The sequence below is a fragment of the Rhincodon typus genome, chromosome 24 (genome assembly GCF_021869965.1).
Source record: "Rhincodon typus isolate 14 chromosome 24, sRhiTyp1.1, whole genome shotgun sequence".
NCBI classification, from domain to species: Eukaryota; Metazoa; Chordata; class Chondrichthyes; order Orectolobiformes; family Rhincodontidae; genus Rhincodon; species Rhincodon typus.
Window position 1 is genome coordinate 29,776,179 of NC_063355.1, and position 16,342 is coordinate 29,792,520.

General features: G+C 41.1%; 1 protein-coding gene across 4 annotated transcripts in view; it reads right to left on the reverse strand.

The window, feature by feature from the left end:
* The window catches only part of mn1b (meningioma 1b), a 137,623-nt gene that overhangs the window by 32,681 nt on the left and 88,600 nt on the right, over window positions 1-16,342 (reverse strand). The window lies entirely within an intron of this gene.

The following is a 16,342-nucleotide window of genomic DNA, read 5'->3' on the forward strand; positions in this document are numbered from 1 at the left end:
CAGAACAAAGAATCATGAGAGTTGTCAAAAATATAGCCCTTGACATGAGAATTCTTCTGTCAACCAGAGACCACATGTATGTTCACAGTGTGGCAGCCTCTTTTCTGTCTGGAATGGATTGACTTTGGGGAAGGGGCTAGTAAAATCGCAGAAGTGCAGTCCATTTTGCCCCATACTTGCGAAATCCCAACTTTTATTAGAATCAAGAGGTATTTCTTCTCATTAGCTGCTTTTTATAAAAATGTTTCTAAAACACAAGCAGTGGCAGTTGTCCAGTGAGCTATTCGATGTAAGGCTGTATTGGAAATTCGGGAGGTACCACTGAGATATCCCTCAGTTACACACAGGCAGGCATGAACACCATAACACAGTGTGTAGGCACCAGGATAGTCCTCAGACATTCCCAGAGAGATGCACCTGGTCCTGCAGTTGCATAAATAAGACTAGATACGGAGAATCTATATCTGTCACAGTTAAATTGTTTAAGCATTCTCCTCTGAACTCAACAATGCCAAGAATGATAACTCGAAAGAATTCCTATATTCTAATTTTTCATTGAAGCAATCGAATATGTTACTGATAAAGATCTAGATGCAAAATCCAAAACTCAACTGGATGTAATACAGTGAATTCAGCTGGCAATGTCTGTCATCAAGTTCATTTTGAACACAGCTCAATTTTGGGAGTATTAGCTCAATTTTAGGAATATTGTAGGTATTTACTCAAGACAATTATAAAGAATTTAACTCACTCAGAGATGGTAAGAACTGCTGATGCTGGAGTCAGAGATAACACAGTGGGGAGCTGGAGGAACACGGCAGGCCAGGCAGCATCAGAGGCGCAGGAAAGCTGACGTTTCGGATCAGGGCCCTTCTGAAGAAGATGCTGCTTGGCCTGCTGTGTTCCTCCAGCTCCACGCTATGTTATAAAGAATTTAAGTTAGGCTCTCAGTAATCTGCTCTTCAAATCTAATGTTTAAAGTGACCATGGGTTAAATACAGCTGGTCCTGACCTAGCTAGTCCTTGGCTTTCCATTGGACCTTTGTGAGATAAACATTCAATTCCCATTTAATATATATTCACCAGTTTACTGCTGGCATCATTTTATTAACGTGAGCATACATTGCGCTATTTAAGGCCACTTCTCAATAATTGCACCTCTGAAAATAAATTGGGGGAATCCTGTGATTATTTTTCAAAACTGCTCACCCACTTGATAATGGCTTCATTGGTCATGCGGGATAGAAAGTTTGCCTGTAGTTTTCTGTTTGCTCTGAACTCTCCCATTATGGGTTTCTAACACAAGCATTATTTGTGCCTGTGAGATAGAATGGTATCCAAGCCGTAACAATTTAAAAAGGGAAGGCATCTTGCATCATTACTTGCGCAACACTGCACATGTAGACCAAATTCCTTCAACACAGCACTGTTGGTCTAGCCAATGACATGTAATAAACTACCACTTTTAAATTATGGCCTGTTCCCACTCTGTAGGGGAACTATTTGAGTATTGTCAAAAACTCAAGTTCTTCCCAAGAAATTAAGGAGCTGCCCAAGTTCCCATCAGATTTCATCACATTTAAGCATTTGCAGTACTCTCTAGCCAAGGGCAATACTATAAATTGAGGGACTAACATAGAATCCACTGGGAAGCCAACATCTAATAAAATGAAGACTAAACTCCCAAAGGAGTGAGACTGGGATGAAGATACCTCATATCTAATGAGCACAGAGAAGTTACCAGAAGCAATAGAACCAGGGCCACTGCTCCAGCATACACATTTCACAATTTTTTAATTCAAATCTTTCTCTGAATAAAAGTATTAGGTTATTTTATTACCTCTGAAAACCACACACCTGTCCCTAAAGCATCTCTTTACTTATCCCAGTTATAGGAACTACATTTCTCATTCGATTATCTTTTTCAAGGATGAGCCAGCTATATATGGATACAACAGACTAACATAAACACAGACCTACACATCACAACACACCCTACAACACAGACATAATCTCTCTATAATATAGAAATTGGATAACCCTTACTTTGCTGAAGAAATGGCAGCTCCACATAGTTACACAGTAAGTAACCCTTACTCCACTGAATAAACATGTTTCAAACAGCAACACCATCTCCTAACTACAATGCCAGAGGATATAGTGGTTCAGTTGAGCTGCAGTTGTGGATGCAGTCCAGCATAACACAATTACAATCTGTGGAATGTAAATGATCTGTTTTTAGGAACGTTTTATCCTGCTGATGTAACTCACACACTGGTTGAAGTTGATTGCTGCATATTCGCTCTGTATCTAGCTTAGGAACGGGAATATTGACTGCCCACTGTTTCTATAAGCCAAATTAAGGAGCAAGATGCATGCCTTTGGAATTTTTCTGTAACAATTCCAACTTCCATGGTGCTCATCATTTAAATAAACTGTAGCTCTCCATGTTCAGTGAAGTATCCTTCCAGTAGATCCTCTTTCTTTCCAATTTACTTTGCTTGTTCTTCTCTCCTACCCTAGAGGTCCTGAGTCATACTACAGCCACTGTTCCCAAGAGCCAAGATTTGCACCATCCCTTCACCTGCATTCCCCACCCCAAGTTTCACACAGTCGAGCTGCTTTGAAATGCCAGTCAAAATGGAGACTTGGCTCGAGTTACCTTGGCAAGGCAATAAAAGGCGAGGACTATTGGAATGACAAGCCCATTGCTTTATACCATGAACCCTCAGGCATTATAAATAGCTGGTCATTCTCTTCCCCTACTGCTGGTCCCCACATCTCATTTTGTGCCATCAAATCATTGCAGAATCATAGACATTTATGATACAAAAGGAAGCCATTCTGCCCATCTGTCCATGCTGGTTGAAAAATATCAACCTGGCCTAATCCCATTTCTAGCTCATAGTCCATAGTCTTTTAGGTTATTTCATTTCAAGTGCATATGCAAATACTTTTTGAAATATGGTGATTTTTGTCTCTTTGAGGGAGTGAGTACAAGATCTTCCACTACACTCTGGGTGAAAACATTTCTCCTCAATTCCTCCACCTCTCTCAATGCCTTTTGCTAAAATGTTTGAAACTTCCATTTTATATGCTCCTAAATGAAGCTCATGAAAACCTGAAAGGGATAGAGTTCAAGGTGGTGTGTGACTTTTTCTGGGAAGCTCCTCATTTACAGGCCCCTGTAAAGATAGTGCCTACCAGAATATTAGCATTAATTCTTTCACCCATTACTTTAAATGCATAAGCCTGGTTATTCACCTCTCTGCTAAGGGGGATAGGTCCTGTACATACATTCTTATGTCAAGCCATTTTAATTTTGCACACCTTAGTTAAATCACCCCTCAGTCTCTTCTGTTCGAACTAAAACATCCAATCTTTTCTCAAAGCAAAAGCTCTCCATTCCTGACAACATCTTGGTAACGCTCCTTTGCATCTTATTTACTGTGATCTATCTTCCTAAAAATGTAACGAACAGAATTATGTACAGTACCTGTGGCCTAACCAATGTGTAATAGCCTCTGCAGGATTAAAATGGGTGAAAAATAAATTAGCCGTCTATATCAAAGTTAATAGAAAATTCTCTGTGATTGCAAACAATGGCAAAAGTCTAACATCACTGGGTTGCTGGCACCAACATCCTACCCTGAACGTAGAACAGCCTGGTAAAGATGGAAAGGTCACCATGGGTCAAACATTGTCTGGGTCAAACTGCGCCTCTGAAGCTCTGGAGAAAGGTTTTTTCTCACTGGAAACAGAACCCTCTCAGGTTCCTGAGATTTGAGAAAGTATCTGTGCCAGTAGTGAAGCTTGCCAGCAAGGCTAAGCAACCATTGCACTAGTAACAAAGAGACATGGTTTAGCAGAGTGGGAGGGGCTGCAGTGCACTTTCTGAGTACACAGGCTTAATGCATTGTAGCTAAGTAAAGCTCATGAATCAAAACAAAATAAACATTAGAGTAAATGCCTCTGCACTTTTATTTTTGCCTTAACACATGAGGAGGCTCAGACCTTTAAGCGTAGGAGTTGAGATGTCACGTTGAGGTTGTACAAGATGTTGGTGAGGCCTCTTCTGGAAGCCTGTGTGCATTTCTGGTTGCCCTGGATATTATTAAACTCGAGAGTGTTCAGAAAAGATTTACCAGGATATTGCTGGGAATGGAGGATTTGAGATATAAAAATAGACTGGAAAGGCTGAGGCTTTTCTCACTGGACCGTAGAAGCTTGAAGGCTGACATTATTGAAGTTTATAAAATCATGATGGGCATAGATAAGGTGAACCATAAGGGCCTTTTCCCTAGGGTGTTGTTCAAAACCCAGGGGCATATTTTTAAGGTGAGAGGAGAAAGAATTAAAAAGGACATGAGGGGCAACTTTTTTACACAGACAGTGGTTTGTGTGTGGAATGAACTGCCAGAGAAAGTGGTGGATGCAGGTACGGTTACAATGTTTAAAAGACATCCAAATAAATTCACAAATTGAAACGTTTTGGAGGGATATGGGCCAAACATAGACAGGTGGGACTAGTCTTTTGGGAACATGGTCGGCATAGATTGGTTGGGCCGAAGGGTCTATTTCCGTTCTGTATGACTCTTTGACTCCAGCTATTTGGCATAATGGAGAACGAGCTAACTGAAGTTAAGTGCCTCAGGACATTTTACTACAGTATAGGTATTCAATATATGTATATGCAAGTTGTGCTAATTTAAAGTGCCAGTTTAATTCTGTTGTTTGTTTGCAAGTATAGACTGTCTCAATGCCTTTCAACAATTACTAAAAAGCATAAAAATTACATTCGCTATGCTCCTAGACGAGTCTCATTAAACTCTGAGAGGAAAGAAGATCAAGTGGTGTATGCCTTTCACTTGGAAGTCGCTTACCTATAGCCCCTGTAAATGTAATGCCAACCAAATGTTAGAGTTAATGGCGTTGCAAGCCAATCAATCCTATTTTGTGGGCACTTGTGACAATTTTGCAAAGTTAAAAACAGTTACAATGGTAAGCAAAACTGGGCAGAATGTAAAACATGACCCTGATTCAATCTTGTCAGTTTCCTGCACTGGGTGGGTTCGATTGAAATTAATCCCTGCCTTACATTGAAATTGCTGCAATTCAAAACTTCACAAAAGTCAAAGCTTCCACGGAAAGTAGCCACCCTTGCATAAGCACAGAGCAATTAGTTTGCTTTTCGTCCTAGAGAAAAAAATATTGCATTTAAGCAAAATTTGGCAAACATCCAGATGTCTGGAGTCAGTTCTTAATGATGTGGAGTTCAAATTCACGCACAAAAGCAAAACACCATTCCTTCTTCATCTACAACTGTAATTATCTTCAAATCCAAATTTCACAGAAGACCTCTGACTTGAGGGTGACTTACAGTGTGTCATGATGATGTAAAAAACTTGGGACCTTCATGTATTGAAATCATTTTAAAAAGGGACCAAAAACACTGAGTGAAAATGGCCACAGGCATTACTTGTCTACATGGGATGGCCAAATTTCATTGATTCAATGTAGACTTAACAAAATTCCACGAGCTGAAATTATTATTTGCCCCAAGGGCAACAAAACCAGCCAAAAGGCCTTCCTTGGGAGATGTGAAAAGGTGCTGATGTCCTATTGCATGATTGTCCTATTGCTATGTCTGATTTGCACCATCACAATATTCTTCAATATTATTATTCATTTGTGGGATGTGGGTGTCACTGGCTGGCCAGTCTTTGTTGCCCTAGTTGCCCTTAAAAAGGTGGTGGTGAGCTGCTGGAGCTGAAACATCCCCTGCAGATGGAACATATAAAAAAAGTGTCGGTCAGTGCATTGAGATAGGAGTTGGGAGATCATGTTGCGGCTGTACAGGACATTGGTTAGCCCACTATTGGAATGCTGTGTTCAATTCTGGTCTCCCTGCTACAGGAAAGATGTTGTGAAACTTGAAAGGGTTCAGAAAAGATTTACAAGGATGTTGCCAGGGTTGGAGTGTTTGAGCTATAGTGAGAATCTGAATAGACTGAGACTATTTTCCCTGGAGCATCGGACGTTGAGGCGTGACCATATAGAGACGTACAGACTGGCACGTTATTTACAGAAGTGTAAGTAGCATACTTAAGGGGGCAGTAGTAACAAAATAAAATATGTTTAAAATTAAAACCATGAGGGGTAAGGATGGGGTAAATAGACAGGTTGTTTTACCCAGGGTGGGGGAGTCCAAAACTAGACGGCATAGGTTTAAGGTGAGAGGGGAAAGATTTAAAAAGGACCTAAGGGACAACTTTTTCACACAGAGGACGGTGCATGTACAGTATGAGCTGCCAGAGGAAGTGGTGGAGGCCCAATTACAACATTTAAAAGGCATCTGGATGGGTACATGAATAGGAAGGGTTGAGAGGGATATGGGCCAAATGCTGACAAATGGGACTAGATTTATTTAGGATATCTGGTCGGCATGGACAAATTGGACCGAAGGGTCTGTATGCATGTTGTACAGCTCTATGACTCTATTTCAGTAAATTCGCTCAGATGGATCTTTGACTGCAAAACTGAAACAGACTGGAAAGGCTGTCTCTCTCTGTCCCTCAAGGAGGAAAACCTGATTACAACGCTGATTGGAATGAAACACCAGGAAACCAAGGACATAAAAGATAAAAAGATTTGCTAATGTTGATGGTTACAGAAATCAATTAACCGACTCTGGTCTCAGGTTAAATGCTTACACCTCACGAACACCCAAAAAATACTAAACTGTATGTTCTTTTGTCTTTCTTTGTTACTGGACGCTATCCCCTTTTAACTTTATACCTGTAAGTTGTGTGTGACTGCCTGAAGGTCATATACTTGTGGTTGAATCTTTTTTATTTTCTCAGAATTAATGACTAACAAATTGCTCTTTCTTTCATTCTTGAAAACCAAGGATTTGCTCCTTACTGGTGCAGTAAAAGTTAGTTAATTATGTTTTAACTGGAGAAAGGTATAGCCTCACAATAAAAATAATTGAAATCTTTGTTGCAACAAACCAGGGAGGTTGACTCAATGAGATCTGATTCACCCCTCAACCTATTTGTAAACAAATACTTCAGTGCAGTGTTTTGTAGCAGACACCCAAGAAAAATCATTTTGTGAATTTGACATGAGTGTCACCAAACTCCCTGGAAGAAATGAAAATGTGTCTCAGCATTCTGTTATTGCCATGGGCTATATATTACCTTTACCTTACCCATCCCAACTGACTGGCATGGAGTTCTCTAGAGATATCTGCTCCTGCTTTGCAAGACTTCTGCTGACACTAAAAGCTTCTGTTATTCATACACTATGGCGTTAGTTTTGAATCTGCCATTAATGGGGCAGGAATGGCCTCAAAGTGTTTTTCTTCATTGTTAACATTGGAGATGTAACTGCCCCATTTCAAAAGAGGCCTGTGGCCAAGCGTTCTGTTTCAGGCAACAACATAATACCATTTCAGGTAGGAATGGATCATGGGTACAAAAATCAAGAGCTAAGCTGAGCTGGATTCATTGTATCAGCTGAGACTCAAGGCACAATTTTCCCAGGTAAAGGATTTGTGAGTGAGGATCTGATTATGTGAGCAGGGTAAGGCTAGTGAGAAAACTGAGTCAAGCAGATATCATTTATCACTGCACTCAAGCGTACAGACTGGCACATCATTTACAGAAGTGTAAGTAGCATATTTAAAGGGGCAGCAGTAATAAAATAAAATATGTTTAAAATTAAAATGAATGTGACATCATCTGTATCGGTGATGCCTTAAATCTATTAATCAAGTGGGTATATCAAAACTTGTAATAGGAGGAGGCCATATCAGAATGTCAAGGATAGTGTAGGATACATCAGAGAGCGTTAACATGAAGAGTGTGGGCTAAGTCGATGACTGTTTCAGTGTGGTATATATTACTGCGACATTGTGCAACATGGGATATATCAAAATATTACTAAAACAAGGCTGGGGTATTTCAGGGAGAGTTGCAGTGAAAAAGTGGAGTGAGGGAAAGTGCAAATCTGTGAGTGTTATCCTGAGGTAAGTGAATGATCTCAGAGACTGTTACAGTGACCAGAGTTGAGTGAGATGGAGACAGTGATGGTCCTGTGAGCTAACAAATGGATACATGTAAAATGATTTCAACCCACTCTACCTTCAGCAATTACCTTTTGGTCATTTTTTTCCTTGGGTGCAAAGGTCTAGATTCATTCTTTGTATTCACTCATGGCATTTTGCATTCACTTGTGGGATGTGGGCATCAGTGGCATTTATTGCCCACTCCTAGTTGCCCTTGAGAAGGTGGTAATGAATAGTCTTCTTGATCTGCTGCAGTACATGTGCTGTAAATAGACTCACAATGTTGTTAGAGAGGGAATTCCAGCATTTTGACCCAGCAACACTGAGGGAACAGCAACACAGTTCCAAGTCAGGAAGGTGAGTTGCTTGAATGGTGGCTTGCAGTGGTGGTAATCCCATGTACCTGCTGCTTTGAGCTTCTAAATGGAAGTCATCGTGGGTTTGGAAGGTGCTGCCTAAGGATTTTTGGTGAATTTCTATAGTGCATCTCGTAAACAGTACACACTGCTGCTACGGAGCGTCGGTGGTGGAGTGACTAAATGTTTGTGGAAGTGGTGTCAATCAAGTGGACTGTTTTGTCTTGGATAGTGACAAGCTTATTGAGTGTTGCTGCAGCTGTACTCATCCAGGCAAGTGGGAAGTATTCCATCACGCTCTTGTCTTGTGCTTTGTAAACTGTGAACAGGCTTTGGGGAGTCAGGAGGTGAGTTACTTTCTAGTATTCCGAGCCTATGACCTGCTCTTGTAGACACCATATTCATATGTGAGTCAGTTCAGTTGCTAATTAATGGTAACTCCCCAGGATGTTAATAGTGAGGGAGTCAGTGATGGCACAATGTCACTGAATGTAAAGGGGCGGTGATTATATTACGAAGAAGATGTCGACACCCCTCTGATAACTTAAACCAAAACACTCAGAGAAGCTCGCCTTGCCTCATAATCTGTTAAAGGAAATGTGAAATGTGGTATAACCTGCCTCTCACCATCCCCCCCAAACTGTTATAAAGGAGAGATTAAGTGAAATAAACTCCTGACAGTCAATCTATAATCAACAAGTAACAATTTATTTTATCAAATTCTAACAGTGAACAAATTAACAGAACTACTAACAAATCAAACACTTCCTTCTTAACTACTAACTATTCCCAAATAAAACAAAATTCTAATCGTATGCTGTTCCAGTAAATACAACTCCCACTTATATAAACCAAATTAAGAAAAAAAAATTAAAACTTAGTCTCTCAAAATTACAGCGAGTATTAGTCTTCCAGGAGATTCTTTGGTTTCCCTGCAGTGCTCCAGGTCAGGAACACTTTCCTCCGTCAAATTCTTGTGTCAAGAATTTTAGCTAAGAGTACCACTGTACTTTTACTTTAGTTGATGGTTTTCTGAGAGCTTGGAAAATTCTCTAATAGCCAGGGATTTTCTTTTTAGCTGATGGGTTGTTAACTCTATGAGATGGCTGTTACACCAATTTTCAAATGCCCTTCTTCTTTTATACCCTTGATGACCCATTAATTTCTTACAATAGGATTGGTCCTAGGTTGTCAAAACTATCAGATTTAAATTTAATTGGTTTTTACTTTCTAAGTGCTTGGTTTAAATTAATTGGCTGATTTGCAAACTGGTTGCTTTACTAACAAAACAAGACTACTGCCTGGGTTTCTCACCATCAGCCTTTTGATACAATGTTTCAATTTCAGGAGCTTTCTGTGCACCTGCACAATTTTTTAAAAATCTCCAAGCCTAGAAAAAAGACACATCATCTTTTAACGGGACCACACACTCTTCCCCATTATCATTTTACTAATATCAAATACTCTAACATCCTGCCATCCAATCCACAAATGCTTTACCTAACTTCACAACAGTTAGGTTGTCTCCTTCTGGAGGTGCTCACTGTCTGGCATTTGTATAGTGTGAATGACACTTGCCACTTGTCAGTCCAACATATTGCCCAGATGTTGTTGCATTTGAACACGGACTGCTTCATTATCTGAGGATTTGCGAATGGTGCTGAACATTGTACAATCAGACATGAACATCTCCACTTCTAACTTTATGATGGGGGGGTGGTCATTGATGAAGCAGCTGAAGATGGTTGGGCCTAGGCCACTACTCTGAGGAACTCCTGCAGAGATACCGTGGAGCTGAGATGACTGACTTCCAGCAACCACAACCATCTTCCTATGTGCCAGACATGATTCTACCAGCCATTTAGCTCCCCTACCCCACCCCAATTCCCAGTGATTCCAGTTTTGCTAGCTCCCCTTGATGCCACACTCAGTCAAATCTGGCCTTGATATCAAGAGCAGTCACTCTCATCTCACCTCTGGATTTCAGCACTTTCGTTCATGTTTGAACCAAAGCTGTAAAGAGGTCTATATATAAAAGTTTGAACTAAGGCTGTAATTCTCCCTAATTGGCCAGAGAAAGTAATGGTGATTTGCTTTTTTCAGCTGCTGTAGCCCTTGGGACGTAGGGATATCAACAGTGCTTTTAAGGAGAGAGTTCCAGGATTTTGGCTCAGACATAGTAAAGCAACGACAATATAGTTCCAAGACAAATGTGTGTGTTTAAAGGGAAATTGCAGGTAGTTAGGTCCCATACATCTGCTGTCCTTGTTAGTAGAGATCACAGAGTGGGAAGGAGGATCCGTGGTGAGTTATCACAGTGCATCTTGTAGATGATACACACAGTTGTCACTGTGTTTCGATGGGTGAATGGAGTGAATGTTGAAGTAGGTGGATGGGTTGCCAACCAAGCCAGTTGCTTTGTCTTGGATGGTGTTTTGAGTTGAACTTCTTGAGTGTTGTTGAATCTGCACTTGTCCAGACAAACATAGAGTATTTCATCACATTCCCGACATGTGCCCTGTAAACAGTGTACAGATTTTGGGGAAACAGGAGGTGAGTTCCACGCTGTGGTGTTAATTATCTGAGGGAACTGTGGTAAGTCTAAAAGTGTTTTAGTAAATGGTATAGGTATTCCAAAAAGTATAATAGCTAGACAGGTGTAATCTATCTTAAGCATTACAGGAAGCAATGAAGGTACTTCAGAGTGCACCACTATGAGGAGTATGGTTATATCTGAGAATACCATAATTAAGGGTGTGTCGTATATCAGAGTCTGGTAAACGTGAAAGTTATGGGTGTATCAGTTCATGTGGAATGAATCTCAGTGGAAATTCTTAGTGAGAGCTTCTCAATTTTTTCTTAACTTCCTCCACACAACAGTCTCTTTTCAGTTATTTGGTTCATCAAAAGTACAATGAGGCCTTTTGCGGATTTTGAAGAACATTGCTTTATAAGATCATTGTCACAGGGTGGAGCCTTTCTACTGGGTTGCGTGTACTGCCAGACATGCCAACTCTGGGAAACGTTGAGCTCTATGATCAAAAAGTGCTGAGAAAAATAATAGACATGAACAAACACACGGAGCTACATTCTGTTTTAAAGAGAGGGTAATACATCAATATACAGCATATTTTTAAACCAGCTGAATGAGTCTCAATCAACATGAGTTAGCCTCAATTTGACCAACTCCAGTCTGTGCCTCAATTCGACCAACTCGGCATAATTTCCAGCAGTAACTTAAGTGTCGTGTCAACCCTGGTCACTTTGGTAAGCTAGCAAACAGCACTTTGACTGCTTAAATAAGAAACAGCTGAAAAAGATACAAAGTCCTGAAGTAGAAGAACACTGAGTTATAGTTTTAAAGAATGACTTCACTGCTGAGCTCAGTTCTCTCCCTCTTCTCAAGGAGGCAAGTTTGAGTAATACGATGGAGAGAATGACCTCACTCCTTCTGAAGTTCCATTTTCCTTGTAATTACAGCCTTACAGAGGGAAGCTGCCTCCTGTACTTCACTATTCAATCTTAAGAACGGCCAGAGTTTGATTTTGAAGCTATTCCGTGGAAAGTTAGGTTGAAGTACTGCAGGAAAATAGAACGTAGATTCTCAGATACTTTAGGATGTGATGCTGCTCTGCTTAATTAAAGTGGAAAGACAAGTCAAGTCAGAGTGACAGAAACCACAGCATAGAAAGTACCCTATGTACGAGTGAATGAACATTTAGAGAAGGTGCCAAAGCAGGGCCAATGATTTTACCTGTACTGGATGAACTGTAACTTTGGAACTCCCATTAAATATAGAGAAAAATGAGAGATACAGACAACTTTACTTACTAAGCACTCAAAATGGAGAATTTGGCACCCCTTAAAGCCTGGAACCCTAGCTGACCACTTTGTTTGTCTATATGGTCTGCCTGACTCTGTTTGTAAGACATTAGTGCAGGGACACATAGAGGACCTTAAAACATCAATGTACACATGGACACATGAAGGCTTTTATGACACCAGTCACAGATATTTAGAGGGTTCTTTAGAAATGAGTGCACAGACCGAGGGGTTCTTGCAACATAACCATTTGGATGCTTCGGGAGCTGTTATGACGTTAAGTGTATGGGCACATAGTGGGCACCTGTGACTTTAGGAGGAATTTTCCATTTCCTGGTGTGGCACAAGCAATGACAAGAAAAGTGGGAGCATGTGGTGAGAACTGAAATAAAAATCAGATTCTCAACGTGGAGAGAAAAATTCCTGATTTTTCCCTCAGTGGTAACTTTAGCATTGAGCAGTGACCATCCCATTTCCATGCATTCACATCTCATTAAAGCCCCACTTGTCTTATCCATGCACCGTTTCCAATTCTCCTCTCCTTCTCCAGGCACCTGGAATGGCACCAATTCCTGATGTGTCAGTCAGAACAGGTACCTTGCATCTGCAGTGCATTGAATCCATCATTAGACTGGAAAAACAGGACTGACTTACACAGAGCGACTTGATTGGTTTTGATTATATTCACAGAAGTTTAGAAGAAACAGGGAGATCTCATAGAAACCTATTAAATTCTAAAAATGGAAAACAGGATAAATGCAGGAAGGATGTTCCTGATGATTGGAGGAGTCCAAAACCAGGGGTCACAGTCTAAGGACATGGGGTAGCCATTTGGGACTGAGATAAGGAGAAATTTCTTCATCCAGAGAATGTGGAATGCTGTGCCACAGAACATGGTTGAGGCAAAAGCAGTAAATGTTTCAAGAAGGATTTAGATATAGTACCGAGGGCTAAAGGCATCAAAGGGAATGGAGAGAAAGTGGGAACAGGTTATTGAGTTGGATGATTAGTCATGATCATATTGAGTGAGGGAGCAGGCTGAAAGGCCCAAATAGCCTACTCCTTCACCTATTTTCTACATTTCTATGAGTGCTTGTCCACGCCATCACCCAACTGCTTCTTCACAGCAATATCCCTGCATGGACGCTGTCTTCCTCCATATTTCTTTGACACAAGTCAATATCAATAAAGCACACCACATTTCATGCTCTCGGACCAACTCCCATATCACCTCACTACTTGACCACTTTACTAGCTCAGGGGCATCAATGACTTGCATGCTCCTGCCTTGCACACAGTAACACACATATGCATCTGCACAAAATGCGTTTGTGCTTACATGGGTATATACATCTTCTAGCTCTTAGCTTGCTACTTTCATGCTCTCTCAGTTTACTGCTTGCTTGAAAGTTGCCAGCTTCTGTGAGGATCACATTGCTTTCTTAGCATACTGGGTCTTTAGAGTTCAGTTAGAGGCTATTAGCCTCTGTGACTTGCTTCGATGTTTATTACAGAGGGAGAGGCAGATGGCTTGTCACAGTGGGGAACAATGAACAGTCAAAGGAGTGGACATGTCACTGAGCAACACCATGCTACAGAACTATCACACCTGCAGCACGTGCAGTAGGTTAAACAGCAAACATTACACGTGCTTCGAATAAGTGGCCATGTGTGAAAGTCAAAGAGGAGCAATGGAGGTGGATTACAGCCAGTCTGAGGATACCACCACAGTCAAGAGACTTGTCTGCTCTAGTCCGAGGATTTGGCCATGGTCAGCCTGACACTTAGTCCTTCCAGAGTCCAGGGATCTGTGTCCCTGAAGGCCAGGAATTGGGGCCTAGTGAGTCCAATCATTCCAGGGATTACAGGCAGGTCCATCAGGGTGCTGACATCAGTCCCAGGAGAGGGCAGCTGTTTCCTGAGACAAAGGGCAGAGTGCGTATGGTGGAAGTGGATGAAAGAGCAGTTAGTGAGTGAATACGAAGCACAGAGGACAGGAAAAGTTAGTCGTTTGGAATGATGTCATCAGTGACAGCCAGAGAATGGACATGATGCATGTAATAAAGAGAGCTATAGTCCATGGGTCTTGGCAAGAGGTGCACGCAGTGGCAGGGTTGGCTTGAGTGGTGGACCTGTGAGTGTGAAGAAACAGAGAGAAAATGATGGCACTTATCCCTGTGAAACACAAAAGATCATTAACCTTCTTTCTGCACTGCTGGGTGTCCCACTCCACTTAGGGCAGTGCCCTATCTGTGTCCAGTCTGGTGGTGTGATCTCCTGTGGCATTTGGCTGGTAAAATTATTGCTCTACTCTCCACCACCCCATCCACCAATGCTGCCAGGTCCCTGTCCAGGAAGTGAGGAATGAGTTTTCCCTTCCTCTGGACTATATGTAGAGTGTTGAGCTCAAGAACCGCACTAGGAAGTTGACCGATGGGGAGTGTACTCCTAAGACTTTGGAATGCCTTGCAATGTAACTGCTAGGCAGAAGAACCACTGAGCTTTGGAACCTGGGTCAATGAATATCATTGAATTAGAGAGCAGGTTCATTGGGCTGAATGGCCTATTTACGTACATATGATGCCAGAGACAGAAAAGTTGGAAGGTCCCAAAAATGGCAAACATTTCCACCTCTCTGAGAAAGGAGCTTATGAGTCTGCTTGCATAATTAATGGGTGAAGAGCAGAAAGCTGTGAGAAAGAGCACAAGGAGCTGTGGCAGATTGGTGCCACAAAGCACACTGCACAAAGACACTTTAACTGGAAATAGGAAAGTTCCTCCATTCGGTTCTTACTTCCCATTGTTTGGTTGGATGTTTCAATGGTGGTATTAATCTCTGTGTTTTATTTACGTTTAGGTTTACGCCTCTGTTAAACAGATAACAAATCACTTGTTTTACTTTCCATTATTGTTTCATATCAATGATTACCCACGACCTATAGCCAGTCACCAAGACATTATTTTGATATCTTTATTTTCTCCACAATTTGAAAAGCAGCTCTACTTTGAAAATATAGCTGCAATAGTAGCCAGGCAGATGGAATAAAGTCTTGAGTGAGACGGTGTATCACTGAGCAAGTCGTAATGATGCACATTATTATATATTTTCTGAATTTTTTGGATCAATTTCTGTCATTATTACTGACCAGTGAAGTGAGCTTTAATCTGGAATTGATGGGTTAACAGAGTTTCAGGCAGCATGAGTTAAAGGAAATCACCTTTTTCCTTCTTCTGATACTCTGACCTCGACTACAGAAAGAAGTATTTTTGAAAACCACAGTACCACAGAGATTACAACATCACACACACACATTAAAAAAAAATGCCTTTGAAATGCCCCTTATACATCTTATCCTCTCAGCACACATATGTTCTGTATGCTTACAGAGGTTATTTATGGTCAGTTTTGAGTCTGGCACGTGCCGAAACTCATTATCATGTGTAAGTGTGTCCAAACCAAACTCCTGAGAAATCCACACAAGTAGTCTGGTTTACCTCAGACACAGCACAATGTCTTTTCTCCCTAAAAGGGACACTGTATTCATCTAAAGTAAGAAATTCCAGACAGTAATTGGTAAGGATCAAGGCTCACGAATCCATGGAGTCCTTAGAAACATTCTGCTATTTGTCAAGCCTAAGCAATAGTACACTGGCTTGCATGGTTACAAGGATCAAATTAGAAAGAGCACCAGGTCCCAATGACAAGACTATCCTGTTAAGAACATTATTTGTCTGATATTCATGAGAGTGCGCTGAGTTCTGGAGTATTCTGAACATACTTACCTCTCATTTAACTATCAGTTACTACATTTCCTGAAAGTAACTGACAGCTCCCATCTCTCATTGCCACTGTGTCACCTTAAAGCTCACTTAATCCTCAAGAGATTCCTTTTCTCCCTCGTGGGTTGTTACATTTATGTCACAACTGCAGACCTAATGTTGGATCTCAAATCTCATTGAAGTCTGGCCAACAAGTCGGGTATCCCTCAGCAGCTACAGTACCTTAAGCGACGTGGTTTATAAGATCATAGGAAATAGTTGTGGGAGGAGGTCATTCAGCTCAGTGAGTCTGCTCTGCAATTCAAAAATGTTC